We start from the raw sequence: 15,341 nt of genomic DNA, 5'->3' as shown, positions 1-15,341 counted from the left end.
TGATGGATGTTATTCTTGGGTTGAAATGGTGAAAGAGATTGAGACCCTAGGAATAGTTGAAAAGAGAATTGATCTCACCAACTCAAGATGATAGGAGTGTGAGAGATTATGAGACAGAATTCTCAAGACTATATTGGTGTACGAGTGTAGTGATGTAATTTGGGAGATACTTATGTTACCTTTAATAAGGGTAGTATGTTAAGTGATCATGGCATAGGTTGACTTTGTAAGTGAAGTGGTGGAGTTTGTGTAGCTTCTTTGAGTTATAACCTTTGAGGAATGGGAACCTTTGGATTAAACTCTGGTGGAGTTATTGAGGATGGTTTCCACGAAAAACAGTATCCTTATGTGCATTGTAGTCGTTGGTTGTTGGGGTCATGGTGTTTGACCAATGCTTGTATCTAAAGTCGTTACGAGTATTTGACTAGTAGTTGTGATACTTTCCATTAGTTGGATATGCAGATGTTTTGAGTTGAAGAATACTTAGCAGTTATTGGTTGCTTAGTGATGGAATTGTGTTATAATGGAGCATTCATTCATGCTCAGTTGTTTGGTGTTTAGGATAGCTACTATATATTAGCTAAATGTCGGGGTGTGGTTTGAGGTCTGCGGATGGTATTGGAAATTATTGTGGAGTGCTGCTTCACTGACTATTGTTGAGTAGTAATGCATAATTCGTTGTTACTATGATGGATTTTGTGTATGGTTGACTTATGGAAAGATTGATATGACCTCGTGATAGGATTGACTGTGAAGAGACATTGTGTTGATGTATGAGCTTAGGTAATAACGTTGTTTTCAACTCTAGGAGTGCTAGGGTTGTATAACTAATTTATGAGGCCAGATACTGTTGTGAGGACAGATTATGGATTATGACGTGGTTAGTGTGAAGTGCTATAATCACAGAATTTTGACCACTAGATGTTGACTTACCATCAAATGAGCAGTGAGGTGATTCGTGGGTGAGATACTGAGTGTTGTACCAGTATCGATTAGTGGATGCTAAGATGGTACATATTGCTTGTTGAAGCAATTGATAGATGGAATGATCGAGATTTTTTTTAGAGTTGTAAGTGTAACTCTAAAGATGTGGGTTTTTCCTAACTAACTCAGGAAGTGTTTAGCTTTATTAATCCCTAATTCTAGCGACGAAATTATTGTGTTTGGTTTGACTCAGAGGATACTAGCTTGACCTCTGTGTGACTTAATTGATTGCTAGGTTTTGAGTGATTGTTTTTATTGCATCATTATGAAAGATGTGTGCAGCAGAGTTCTCGATGGTTTTGAAAAGAGTATTGAGTGACCAAGGTTCGATCCTTGGTGTTGTTGTTGGTTAAACAAAAAGAAAAGAAAACATGCACACAATCTTATTGATTTTATATTACAAAAAGGGAAACGAGGACTATTCTATACTAAGCCTAGTCAGCAGCTCCGGATGGGTTGAGGCTGAGCTCAAGAGAAACGTTTGAGCCACTGTGGTAACCGCCTGAGCCACCAGAATAGTAACCAAATGCGCTACCTTCCTCGGAAGTAGTCTTCAGGTTACCAAAGACGTCCTCGCCGTGCACGGGGAACAGAGGAAGAGTTTGAACCTCCTGGTGATCTCCTCCTCGTTGTTGTAGGGATGTTTGTCCTCCTGTTGTGCCAAAAGAGTTGTACTGGTATTAGTGTTGAAGTGTGAGGAAGATTATGAAACAAAATTTAAATCAAGAAATCCTTCATTACCAGTAGAATAGGTGGAACCAAAGTTGAGATCAATGGATCTACCATCATCAGTAGAACTAGTGGATCCAAAATTGATGTCGATGGATCCACCAGCTGGCCCAAAATTGATGTCGATGGATCCACCAGCACCAGTAGAACCAGTGGACCCAAAATTGAGATCGATGGATCCACCAGTACCAAGAGAACTAGTTCCCATGGGCACTGGAGCAGCCTGATTACACCTATTCATCTGCTTCTCTCGAGCCCTGACGTTCTGGAACCAAAAGTAAATGTTCTTACCCTCAACATGTCCATACTGGTTCAGCTGGAGGCAGATCTCGTGAATGTGCTCTGTAGATGGGCACTTAAATCCCTTGACGTAGTAAAGATCCTTGAGGATTCTTATTTGTTCTGGAGTAGGAATCCATCTGGTACGGCTTCGCTAGAAATCCATGTTGGCACTACTTCCAGCTGCTTGGGTGTTTCCTCCCTCCTCTGTTGGTTGCTGTTGTTGTGGTTCCATTTGTTGCGGGGTTTGGAGCTCCATTAGTTGCAGAGTTCGTGGCTCTTGGGTCATGAGGTGAGAGGATGTGAATATCGAGGAATACATGGTTTAGTGTTTGAGGGAGATTTTGTTAGAAGGATTGGAGTTGTTGAACTGGTGATTGGAGATCTGAGATTCTCAGAGGAAAGATGAAATCGAATCTTCAAATGGGAGAGAAGATCAGAAGAGAAGGATTGAAATTGATGAAGAAAGGATTTGAGTTTCGAGAGGAAGACTGCAGAGTTTGAGAGAGAATGGCTGGGGAAAATTTCTTTTCTTTGGTGTGAACAGTTTTTCTCCAGGATGCACCTATTTATAGAACGAGGTGAGCAGATCTCCACCGTTGGATGGACGATCTCTGAGATTCAATCTACGCGTTGGATTAAAGTCATCCGAAAACCCGGAAAAGTTGTTGGCGCGTGGAGAGCGTGTAAGGGGACAGGCCGAACCTCGAGACGCTGTGGCAGACAGCTTTAGCCGAAAGTGATTTGCTTTCCGTAAATCACGGAAGAGACGTGTCGTGGCACGTGGAGTGTACCGACAGTTTGTTGTTATTCTATCGCTTATGATAGAATAAATAAAAGAAGTTGCATGGATAGTAACGAGAGCAGCTGGTGCTCTAGTGGTTGAAGAGCAAGGCTCTTGTACAAGAGGTCAGAGGTTCGAACCTTGCCTCTCGTTTATTTTTATTATGTTCGCTTATGACATAATAAGTATAACATTTGTACACATTATATTAAGCACAGCTTGTGCTCCAGTGGTTGGGGGAAAAAGGTTTCGTGCGGCAGGTTGAGGTTTCGAACCTTGCCTTCCCTGTTATTTTATTTATGTCGCTTATGACATAATAAATATAACACGTGAGCATATATTAATGAAGGCAGCTCTTGCTTCAGTGGTTGGGAGCAAAACCTTCGTGTTCGAGGTCGGGAGTTCGAACCTTACCTCTTACAAATATTTTTGGATCTCGTATATGCTTGATATACGGACGTATATACGGTATGTACGGTATACATACATATATATGGTCTGTACGGTATGCATACGTATATACAGTTATACGATATGCATACGTATATACGGTCTGTACGGTATGCATACATATATACGGTATACCTACGGTATGTACAATTTCATACCGTAGCCGAGCTGGAAGTCGGTGGGCCGATTGGTAGGCCCAAATGTTAAGCCCAATTGTTCGGCCCGAATGGTAGGCCCAAATGTTAAACCCAAATTGGTTCGGGCCGGTTCGAAATGTGAATGGTTCGGTTTCTTCAGCCCAATTGGCCAGCCCTAATGCTTAGCCCAAGGATTGAGCAAGCCCAAGTCATCATCACTGGGTGACATGTTTTATTGGCGTGCTTTTGAGAATGATTTGTTTTGAGTGATGCATCTCTATTGTTGTGTAGAATAGTGCATGCTTAAGTTTTACTATAGAGATTTACCGTGATGCTAATGGAGTAGCGAAACGCTTTGTGGGAGTCTTTACTGTGCTTGTATGCCAGTACAGGGTGATGATCTATGTGAGGATCTATGAGATAATCTCTGTGAAGATCTAAGTGATGATCCACGTGATGATTTTGTGTAATTGATGTGGAGTGATGTTGAGCAGTTGTTTTGTGAATTTACATCGTGACGAAAGCATTTAGTGGCCATAGGAATGTATTTTTATACAAAGGGCTGTGGCTTTGTAGATTACTACAACTTTGGGAATGATGGAGATTCGATGGTTAGGTCAACCTTAATCAAGAGGAATTGACTTACGCTTAAATTTCGGGACGAAATTTCTTTAAGGAGGGTGGATTGTAATACCCCGAAAAAATCTAAATTATTTTTCCGAGGACATTTTAGAAATGATTTCGTGGTCATGGGAGAAAGTATGAAGCTTGGAGGAGTGGTGAAATTGGTTCGAACAATTTTTATTCGAAAACTGAACGTTTTAGGGGAGGTCAAAGGAGTTGACTTTTTATACGTTCATAATTGGGGAAAACTTCCTTCATGAAAGTTGTAGAGCTCGTCGATACGATCTCGTGCATATGTGGTATGCAAAAATCAGAGTTCGTATGAATTAGTTATGATTTTTTTGAAAAAGTTTCCAGTTTAGTATAAAGCTGCCATTTTTGGAAATTACCAAAAATAATTTCAGTTCCATTTCTGGAAACCGAACTCTCTCTCTCTTGCGCGCGTCCGAGCCCAGAAAAAACAGAGCAAAGCTCTCCGGCCGAGTTCTCCCTCCTCCGGCCACCAATCGACACCAGACCACCTCCCTTGCCTTCGCCTCGACGCCGCCTACCTGCTAGACGTGATCACTTCCACCGGAACGGCCTCAAATCCGGCAGTCGGAGCCGCAAACTTTGAAACAAAAATCGGTCAACGCCGGTTTTCTCCTCGCTCCGGCCACCAAAACTCACGATCCTTAGCTCCCTGAACTCGCCTCAACCTTCTGATCATCATTCTAGAAGGATCGCACCTGGAGTGATCGGATTCACGTTCGTCGGAGCTCGCCGGATTCTGGAAATTTTCCACCACCACCGAAGCTTTTGATAGGTATATCTCGAGTTGTAGTGCATCGTTTTGAGTGATTCTTGAACTGGTAAACTCACCTTGAGTTTCTTAACAACTCTCTAGAAGGAATCGAAGCCTGAAATTGAAGTTTTGACGTCGAAATCAAGCCTTGCCGGATTCTGCAAAATTCTGGAATTTTTCCGACCACCGAAGCTTTCGATCGGTATATCTCGAGCTACAGACCATATTTTTCTGTGATTCTTGAACCAGTGAGTTCTTCTTGAGTTTCTTAACAACTCTTCAGAAGGAATCGAAGCCTTAAATTGACGTTTTTACGTCGAATTGGAGCTCGCCGTTTTCTGCAGTTTCTCGCCGGTTTCTGGAAAATTCCGGCCACCTTCATACTGTTCAAGGTAATTTTCGACCCCTTCCGGTCATTTTCAGACTTCGTGCTAGTTATGAAAGTTGTCAAGCATGATGAGAGGAAGAAGAGCAGCCCGGCCCCGACACCATTGGTGGTGGTCGGCGGCGGCTCTGCCACTAACTCCGGCGGCCCTTTCCGGCCACCTCCGGGGATCAAAAATATGGTTTCTGTACATTTTCAGATTCTATATTTCAATACGATCATTTCGATATATTATACGCAATTTTTGGATATCGTATGATTAAGTTATGAATTTTTAAGTTTAGATCGATTTCGATCGTTAGATTTGTGATCTGTGAAGTTAGTACCGTCAGATGGACTTGTAGTTTTGATATGATGATCTTATGACAGTCCCAGTGGCTTTGTGTAGTCATGGGCGAAGATCCGACCGTTGGATCTTCGTATAAATGCAAAACAGTGATTAGGAAGGCGATCCGTGAGGATCCGACCGTTGGATCATCATTTAATTTCAATCCGACCGTTGAATTGTCGTTTGATTATGTTTTTGAGTTATTTGCTAAGTTAAGGTCATGTTTGATTAGGTGATCGACGGTTTGATTTGGCGGACGATTCGTGAAATTGTATTTTGAGCTGTTAAGAAGACGCAGCGGGAATTTAGAGGTGAGTAAACCTCACGTGGTTCATATTACGAACCGAATAAATTTAATTACCTTATTTTGTCGTAATTGCGTGAAAATATTTATGGAATAAATATTTGTTTTAAAATCATATGGACTTGATCAACTACGGTCCATGGGTAAGTAAAATGATTTTTACTATACAAATGAATTTCTCGGTTTTATTGCATGTGAACTATAGTTGGTATTAGTGATTATCCCTGAGCGGATAATTACGTATATATATATTTACGTGATTATATATGAATGGTGTGACATTGAAGAGTGTGGAATTGGGATGATTAAATTTTTATGAATTGACATGTGACTTACCATATTTATATGTGATGAACATGATTGATGAGTTCTTGTTAATATTCATGATTTACATTGGAGGATGTATAGAGTTAGAGAATGTAGGGTTCTGAGGATGAGGTGTCCGAAGTTCGACGGTTAAGGATAACCGGAGTGTTTGTGTGCTGAGGACGGGGATGTCCAAGGTGCGACGGTTTATTATTAACCGAAGTTGTGTGCTGAGGACGGGGATGTCCAAAGCGCGACGGTTTATTATTAACCGAAGTATATGGTGCTGAGGACGGGGATGTCCAAAGCGCGACGGTTATAGTGTTAACCGAAGTATTTTTGCCGTTGCTTGACCCTAGGCCAAGGTGTCAGAGGTAACGAGGCAGTTAGAGCTCTAACGTGTTATGGGATGGGACCAAAGTGGTGATAGTGTTGTGTGATAGGACCAAAGTGGTGATATTGAATTGGTTGACGTTTGCGTCGTGGATGTTGAGATTGTTGGTTGTGTTGTTGAGTTATAAGAATTGTAATTTAAAATCAACAGTTCTTTCTTGTTTACTCATACTGGCTGTAAAAAGCTTACCGGGTTTTGTGTTGTTGCAACTCCCGGTACACTATTCAAATTGTGTAGCGGGTAATCCTACAGGTCAGGAGAACCAGGACGGTGATCGGGCTGCTTAGAGTAGTGTTATGTGAATTACAGCATTATATTGTGAGGTTTGTTATGCTCATTTAGAGCTTTACGATTTTACTTTGTAAGAGTGAATTGTAATAATTAACTCGAGGTTTTCGAGTTTTGTGTTGAGTGGCGAGTGGTGTGTTTGTTTCTGAAAAAAAAAAATTCAGAACGTTATTTGTATTAATTGTTTATTCATGTTTCGGATTTGAATTTATTATTCAAAATTCGGGGCGTGACAGTTTGGTATCAGAGCGTAAGGTACATATTTGGTGATAATCAGTACCTCCCGAGTGATGGCCCGTCTGCAGCGGATCCCCATCATATACTCTTCGGTACTGGTATAATCATTGGGTATGTCTTAGTATGGGGTCTAGACAACGTGTAAGTCCGTAGGACGGTAGAGTTGTCTACTAAGTTCGTATTAGAATAAGTTTAGTTTCCGCGAGTTGTGATCTTCGAGGAATAGGAACCTCTGGATTTAACTCTGATGAGTCGGTGAGGTAGAGGTCGAGTCTGATGTAGGGACATGATCTTTCTATGGAGACAGTTGAGGATGAGGTGGAGGCATTAGAGGTTGAGTTGCCTAGTCTACCTGTAGTTGATGTGATGGATGTTATTCTTGGGTTGAAATGGTGAAAGAGATTGAGACCCTAGGAATAGTTGAAAAGAGAATTGATCTCACCAACTCAAGATGATAGGAGTGTGAGAGATTATGAGACAGAATTCTCAAGACTATATTGGTGTACGAGTGTAGTGATGTAATTTGGGAGATACTTATGTTACCTTTAATAAGGGTAGTATGTTAAGTGATCATGGCATAGGTTGACTTTGTAAGTGAAGTGGTGGAGTTTGTGTAGCTTCTTTGAGTTATAACCTTTGAGGAATGGGAACCTTTGGATTAAACTCTGGTGGAGTTATTGAGGATGGTTTCCACGAAAAACAGTATCCTTATGTGCATTGTAGTCGTTGGTTGTTGGGGTCATGGTGTTTGACCAATGCTTGTATCTAAAGTCGTTACGAGTATTTGACTAGTAGTTGTGATACTTTCCATTAGTTGGATATGCAGATGTTTTGAGTTGAAGAATACTTAGCAGTTATTGGTTGCTTAGTGATGGAATTGTGTTATAATGGAGCATTCATTCATGCTCAGTTGTTTGGTGTTTAGGATAGCTACTATATATTAGCTAAATGTCGGGGTGTGGTTTGAGGTCTGCGGATGGTATTGGAAATTATTGTGGAGTGCTGCTTCACTGACTATTGTTGAGTAGTAATGCATAATTCGTTGTTACTATGATGGATTTTGTGTATGGTTGACTTATGGAAAGATTGATATGACCTCGTGATAGGATTGACTGTGAAGAGACATTGTGTTGATGTATGAGCTTAGGTAATAACGTTGTTTTCAACTCTAGGAGTGCTAGGGTTGTATAACTAATTTATGAGGCCAGATACTGTTGTGAGGACAGATTATGGATTATGACGTGGTTAGTGTGAAGTGCTATAATCACAGAATTTTGACCACTAGATGTTGACTTACCATCAAATGAGCAGTGAGGTGATTCGTGGGTGAGATACTGAGTGTTGTACCAGTATCGATTAGTGGATGCTAAGATGGTACATATTGCTTGTTGAAGCAATTGATAGATGGAATGATCGAGATTTTTTTTAGAGTTGTAAGTGTAACTCTAAAGATGTGGGTTTTTCCTAACTAACTCAGGAAGTGTTTAGCTTTATTAATCCCTAATTCTAGCGACGAAATTATTGTGTTTGGTTTGACTCAGAGGATACTAGCTTGACCTCTGTGTGACTTAATTGATTGCTAGGTTTTGAGTGATTGTTTTTATTGCATCATTATGAAAGATGTGTGCAGCAGAGTTCTCGATGGTTTTGAAAAGAGTATTGAGTGACCAAGGTTCGATCCTTGGTGTTGTTGTTGGTTAAACAAAAAGAAAAGAAAACATGCACACAATCTTATTGATTTTATATTACAAAAAGGGAAACGAGGACTATTCTATACTAAGCCTAGTCAGCAGCTCCGGATGGGTTGAGGCTGAGCTCAAGAGAAACGTTTGAGCCACTGTGGTAACCGCCTGAGCCACCAGAATAGTAACCAAATGCGCTACCTTCCTCGGAAGTAGTCTTCAGGTTACCAAAGACGTCCTCGCCGTGCACGGGGAACAGAGGAAGAGTTTGAACCTCCTGGTGATCTCCTCCTCGTTGTTGTAGGGATGTTTGTCCTCCTGTTGTGCCAAAAGAGTTGTACTGGTATTAGTGTTGAAGTGTGAGGAAGATTATGAAACAAAATTTAAATCAAGAAATCCTTCATTACCAGTAGAATAGGTGGAACCAAAGTTGAGATCAATGGATCTACCATCATCAGTAGAACTAGTGGATCCAAAATTGATGTCGATGGATCCACCAGCTGGCCCAAAATTGATGTCGATGGATCCACCAGCACCAGTAGAACCAGTGGACCCAAAATTGAGATCGATGGATCCACCAGTACCAAGAGAACTAGTTCCCATGGGCACTGGAGCAGCCTGATTACACCTATTCATCTGCTTCTCTCGAGCCCTGACGTTCTGGAACCAAAAGTAAATGTTCTTACCCTCAACATGTCCATACTGGTTCAGCTGGAGGCAGATCTCGTGAATGTGCTCTGTAGATGGGCACTTAAATCCCTTGACGTAGTAAAGATCCTTGAGGATTCTTATTTGTTCTGGAGTAGGAATCCATCTGGTACGGCTTCGCCAGAAATCCATGTTGGCACTACTTCCAGCTGCTTGGGTGTTTCCTCCCTCCTCTGTTGGTTGCTGTTGTTGTGGTTCCATTTGTTGCGGGGTTTGGAGCTCCATTAGTTGCAGAGTTCGTGGCTCTTGGGTCATGAGGTGAGAGGATGTGAATATCGAGGAATACATGGTTTAGTGTTTGAGGGAGATTTTGTTAGAAGGATTGGAGTTGTTGAACTGGTGATTGGAGATCTGAGATTCTCAGAGGAAAGATGAAATCGAATCTTCAAATGGGAGAGAAGATCAGAAGAGAAGGATTGAAATTGATGAAGAAAGGATTTGAGTTTCGAGAGGAAGACTGCAGAGTTTGAGAGAGAATGGCTGGGGAAAATTTCTTTTCTTTGGTGTGAACAGTTTTTCTCCAGGATGCACCTATTTATAGAACGAGGTGAGCAGATCTCCACCGTTGGATGGACGATCTCTGAGATTCAATCTACGCGTTGGATTAAAGTCATCCGAAAACCCGGAAAAGTTGTTGGCGCGTGGAGAGCGTGTAAGGGGACAGGCCGAACCTCGAGACGCTGTGGCAGACAGCTTTAGCCGAAAGTGATTTGCTTTCCGTAAATCACGGAAGAGACGTGTCGTGGCACGTGGAGTGTACCGACAGTTTGTTGTTATTCTATCGCTTATGATAGAATAAATAAAAGAAGTTGCATGGATAGTAACGAGAGCAGCTGGTGCTCTAGTGGTTGAAGAGCAAGGCTCTTGTACAAGAGGTCAGAGGTTCGAACCTTGCCTCTCGTTTATTTTTATTATGTTCGCTTATGACATAATAAGTATAACATTTGTACACATTATATTAAGCACAGCTTGTGCTCCAGTGGTTGGGGGAAAAAGGTTTCGTGCGGCAGGTTGAGGTTTCGAACCTTGCCTTCCCTGTTATTTTATTTATGTCGCTTATGACATAATAAATATAACACGTGAGCATATATTAATGAAGGCAGCTCTTGCTTCAGTGGTTGGGAGCAAAACCTTCGTGTTCGAGGTCGGGAGTTCGAACCTTACCTCTTACAAATATTTTTGGATCTCGTATATGCTTGATATACGGACGTATATACGGTATGTACGGTATACATACATATATATGGTCTGTACGGTATGCATACGTATATACAGTTATACGATATGCATACGTATATACGGTCTGTACGGTATGCATACATATATACGGTATACCTACGGTATGTACAATTTCATACCGTAGCCGAGCTGGAAGTCGGTGGGCCGATTGGTAGGCCCAAATGTTAAGCCCAATTGTTCGGCCCGAATGGTAGGCCCAAATGTTAAACCCAAATTGGTTCGGGCCGGTTCGAAATGTGAATGGTTCGGTTTCTTCAGCCCAATTGGCCAGCCCTAATGCTTAGCCCAAGGATTGAGCAAGCCCAAGTCATCATCACTGGGTGACATGTTTTATTGGCGTGCTTTTGAGAATGATTTGTTTTGAGTGATGCATCTCTATTGTTGTGTAGAATAGTGCATGCTTAAGTTTTACTATAGAGATTTACCGTGATGCTAATGGAGTAGCGAAACGCTTTGTGGGAGTCTTTACTGTGCTTGTATGCCAGTACAGGGTGATGATCTATGTGAGGATCTATGAGATAATCTCTGTGAAGATCTAAGTGATGATCCACGTGATGATTTTGTGTAATTGATGTGGAGTGATGTTGAGCAGTTGTTTTGTGAATTTACATCGTGACGAAAGCATTTAGTGGCCATAGGAATGTATTTTTATACAAAGGGCTGTGGCTTTGTAGATTACTACAACTTTGGGAATGATGGAGATTCGATGGTTAGGTCAACCTTAATCAAGAGGAATTGACTTACGCTTAAATTTCGGGACGAAATTTCTTTAAGGAGGGTGGATTGTAATACCCCGAAAAAATCTAAATTATTTTTCCGAGGACATTTTAGAAATGATTTCGTGGTCATGGGAGAAAGTATGAAGCTTGGAGGAGTGGTGAAATTGGTTCGAACAATTTTTATTCGAAAACTGAACGTTTTAGGGGAGGTCAAAGGAGTTGACTTTTTATACGTTCATAATTGGGGAAAACTTCCTTCATGAAAGTTGTAGAGCTCGTCGATACGATCTCGTGCATATGTGGTATGCAAAAATCAGAGTTCGTATGAATTAGTTATGATTTTTTTGAAAAAGTTTCCAGTTTAGTATAAAGCTGCCATTTTTGGAAATTACCAAAAATAATTTCAGTTCCATTTCTGGAAACCGAACTCTCTCTCTCTTGCGCGCGTCCGAGCCCAGAAAAAACAGAGCAAAGCTCTCCGGCCGAGTTCTCCCTCCTCCGGCCACCAATCGACACCAGACCACCTCCCTTGCCTTCGCCTCGACGCCGCCTACCTGCTAGACGTGATCACTTCCACCGGAACGGCCTCAAATCCGGCAGTCGGAGCCGCAAACTTTGAAACAAAAATCGGTCAACGCCGGTTTTCTCCTCGCTCCGGCCACCAAAACTCACGATCCTTAGCTCCCTGAACTCGCCTCAACCTTCTGATCATCATTCTAGAAGGATCGCACCTGGAGTGATCGGATTCACGTTCGTCGGAGCTCGCCGGATTCTGGAAATTTTCCACCACCACCGAAGCTTTTGATAGGTATATCTCGAGTTGTAGTGCATCGTTTTGAGTGATTCTTGAACTGGTAAACTCACCTTGAGTTTCTTAACAACTCTCTAGAAGGAATCGAAGCCTGAAATTGAAGTTTTGACGTCGAAATCAAGCCTTGCCGGATTCTGCAAAATTCTGGAATTTTTCCGACCACCGAAGCTTTCGATCGGTATATCTCGAGCTACAGACCATATTTTTCTGTGATTCTTGAACCAGTGAGTTCTTCTTGAGTTTCTTAACAACTCTTCAGAAGGAATCGAAGCCTTAAATTGACGTTTTTACGTCGAATTGGAGCTCGCCGTTTTCTGCAGTTTCTCGCCGGTTTCTGGAAAATTCCGGCCACCTTCATACTGTTCAAGGTAATTTTCGACCCCTTCCGGTCATTTTCAGACTTCGTGCTAGTTATGAAAGTTGTCAAGCATGATGAGAGGAAGAAGAGCAGCCCGGCCCCGACACCATTGGTGGTGGTCGGCGGCGGCTCTGCCACTAACTCCGGCGGCCCTTTCCGGCCACCTCCGGGGATCAAAAATATGGTTTCTGTACATTTTCAGATTCTATATTTCAATACGATCATTTCGATATATTATACGCAATTTTTGGATATCGTATGATTAAGTTATGAATTTTTAAGTTTAGATCGATTTCGATCGTTAGATTTGTGATCTGTGAAGTTAGTACCGTCAGATGGACTTGTAGTTTTGATATGATGATCTTATGACAGTCCCAGTGGCTTTGTGTAGTCATGGGCGAAGATCCGACCGTTGGATCTTCGTATAAATGCAAAACAGTGATTAGGAAGGCGATCCGTGAGGATCCGACCGTTGGATCATCATTTAATTTCAATCCGACCGTTGAATTGTCGTTTGATTATGTTTTTGAGTTATTTGCTAAGTTAAGGTCATGTTTGATTAGGTGATCGACGGTTTGATTTGGCGGACGATTCGTGAAATTGTATTTTGAGCTGTTAAGAAGACGCAGCGGGAATTTAGAGGTGAGTAAACCTCACGTGGTTCATATTACGAACCGAATAAATTTAATTACCTTATTTTGTCGTAATTGCGTGAAAATATTTATGGAATAAATATTTGTTTTAAAATCATATGGACTTGATCAACTACGGTCCATGGGTAAGTAAAATGATTTTTACTATACAAATGAATTTTTCGGTTTTATTGCATGTGAACTATAGTTGGTATTAGTGATTATCCCTGAGCGGATAATTACGTATATATATATTTACGTGATTATATATGAATGGTGTGACATTGAAGAGTGTGGAATTGGGATGATTAAATTTTTATGAATTGACATGTGACTTACCATATTTATATGTGATGAACATGATTGATGAGTTCTTGTTAATATTCATGATTTACATTGGAGGATGTATAGAGTTAGAGAATGTAGGGTTCTGAGGATGAGGTGTCCGAAGTTCGACGGTTAAGGATAACCGGAGTGTTTGTGTGCTGAGGACGGGGATGTCCAAGGTGCGACGGTTTATTATTAACCGAAGTTGTGTGCTGAGGACGGGGATGTCCAAAGCGCGACGGTTTATTATTAACCGAAGTATATGGTGCTGAGGACGGGGATGTCCAAAGCGCGACGGTTATAGTGTTAACCGAAGTATTTTTGCCGTTGCTTGACCCTAGGCCAAGGTGTCAGAGGTAACGAGGCAGTTAGAGCTCTAACGTGTTATGGGATGGGACCAAAGTGGTGATAGTGTTGTGTGATAGGACCAAAGTGGTGATATTGAATTGGTTGACGTTTGCGTCGTGGATGTTGAGATTGTTGGTTGTGTTGTTGAGTTATAAGAATTGTAATTTAAAATCAACAGTTCTTTCTTGTTTACTCATACTGGCTGTAAAAAGCTTACCGGGTTTTGTGTTGTTGCAACTCCCGGTACACTATTCAAATTGTGTAGCGGGTAATCCTACAGGTCAGGAGAACCAGGACGGTGATCGGGCTGCTTAGAGTAGTGTTATGTGAATTACAGCATTATATTGTGAGGTTTGTTATGCTCATTTAGAGCTTTACGATTTTACTTTGTAAGAGTGAATTGTAATAATTAACTCGAGGTTTTCGAGTTTTGTGTTGAGTGGCGAGTGGTGTGTTTGTTTCTGAAAAAAAAAATTCAGAACGTTATTTGTATTAATTGTTTATTCATGTTTCGGATTTGAATTTATTATTCAAAATTCGGGGCGTGATAACACAATAACAAATGTACAGACTAAAAAAGAGTAGGCATGGGAATTTTACATAATAACAAAGTTCAGTCTCTCTCTCTCTCTCTCTCCCCCCCCCCCCCCTTCTTCTCTGACTAACCCTGCTTCCCTCCCTCTCTCAACCTCGATCTTAATCCTTCTTCTTTGATCAAACCCTGCTCCCCTCTCAATCCTTCTTCTCCCTTGGTCGATATCAAACACCAACAACTCGGCAAGTTGGGTCTCTGCTGTGGTGTGGGATTTGGCAACAGCCTGCTCGACGGTACGATTCCAAACTTATTTTCGCTATATGATCTTTAATTGATTCGCTAAGCAGTAAGCAGTTAGTCTATTGCAAGAGGAAGAAGGAATCATTTGTCTGGGCCTGCCTTTTGGGCCTCAATATTAGGTTGAAAATAAGTAAACCGGGCCCAACTTGAAATCGCACCGCACCGAAAAACAGTGCAATCGAATTAAGCAGTCTAGTCCATTTGAAATGCGGCTGCGGTTTGAAATATGGCTCAACCTAAAGAAGTAGATTAGTTCTACTTTGGGCCTAAATCTGCACTGCACTGCACCGTGCCTAGGCCTAATATACTACGAGTCAATCTTCATAAATTTCATCATAAATCTAAAATACAAATAAAAATTTGGGCTATAAAAAAGATGATGAGTCATTTGTCTTGCTTGATTAGTAGTTAGTACTCAAACATGGGTTAGTTCATAGATCTTTGGGTTTCAGTTACCAATTCAAGGAAGCAACTACAGAGATCATAATCCGGTCAACTTGAAGAGTCTAAGTTGTTCTTCTTCTCTCATTCACTGGTACCCACCCCCCGAAAGAAGTAGATTAATTAGTTCTAGTTTGGGCCTAAATCTGCACTGCACCGCACCGTGCCTAAGCCTAATATACTACGAGTCAATCTTTATAAATTTCATCATAAATCTAAAATACAAAT

At 41.4% G+C, this 15,341-nt stretch overlaps 2 long non-coding RNA genes across 2 annotated transcripts; both read left to right on the top strand.

Moving 5' to 3' along the window:
* Positions 1-4,083: 4,083 nt before the first annotated feature.
* Positions 4,084-6,899, top strand: LOC133722233 (uncharacterized). The gene is made up of 4 exons (XR_009852569.1): positions 4,084-4,792; positions 4,874-5,163; positions 5,717-5,795; positions 6,726-6,899. It is a non-coding gene; the product is annotated as an uncharacterized LOC133722233 (long non-coding RNA).
* A 4,561-nt stretch (positions 6,900-11,460) lies between these two features.
* On the top strand, positions 11,461-14,276 carry LOC133722327 (uncharacterized). Its single transcript, XR_009852627.1, has 4 exons — positions 11,461-12,169; positions 12,251-12,540; positions 13,094-13,172; positions 14,103-14,276. It is a non-coding gene; the product is annotated as an uncharacterized LOC133722327 (long non-coding RNA).
* Positions 14,277-15,341: the final 1,065 nt, after the last annotated feature.

Source organism: Rosa rugosa, chromosome 7, assembly GCF_958449725.1.
Source record: "Rosa rugosa chromosome 7, drRosRugo1.1, whole genome shotgun sequence".
NCBI classification, from domain to species: domain Eukaryota; kingdom Viridiplantae; phylum Streptophyta; class Magnoliopsida; order Rosales; family Rosaceae; genus Rosa; species Rosa rugosa.
The sequence above is the reverse complement of the archived record's forward strand: the minus strand, read 5'-3'. Positions and strand labels throughout refer to the sequence as shown.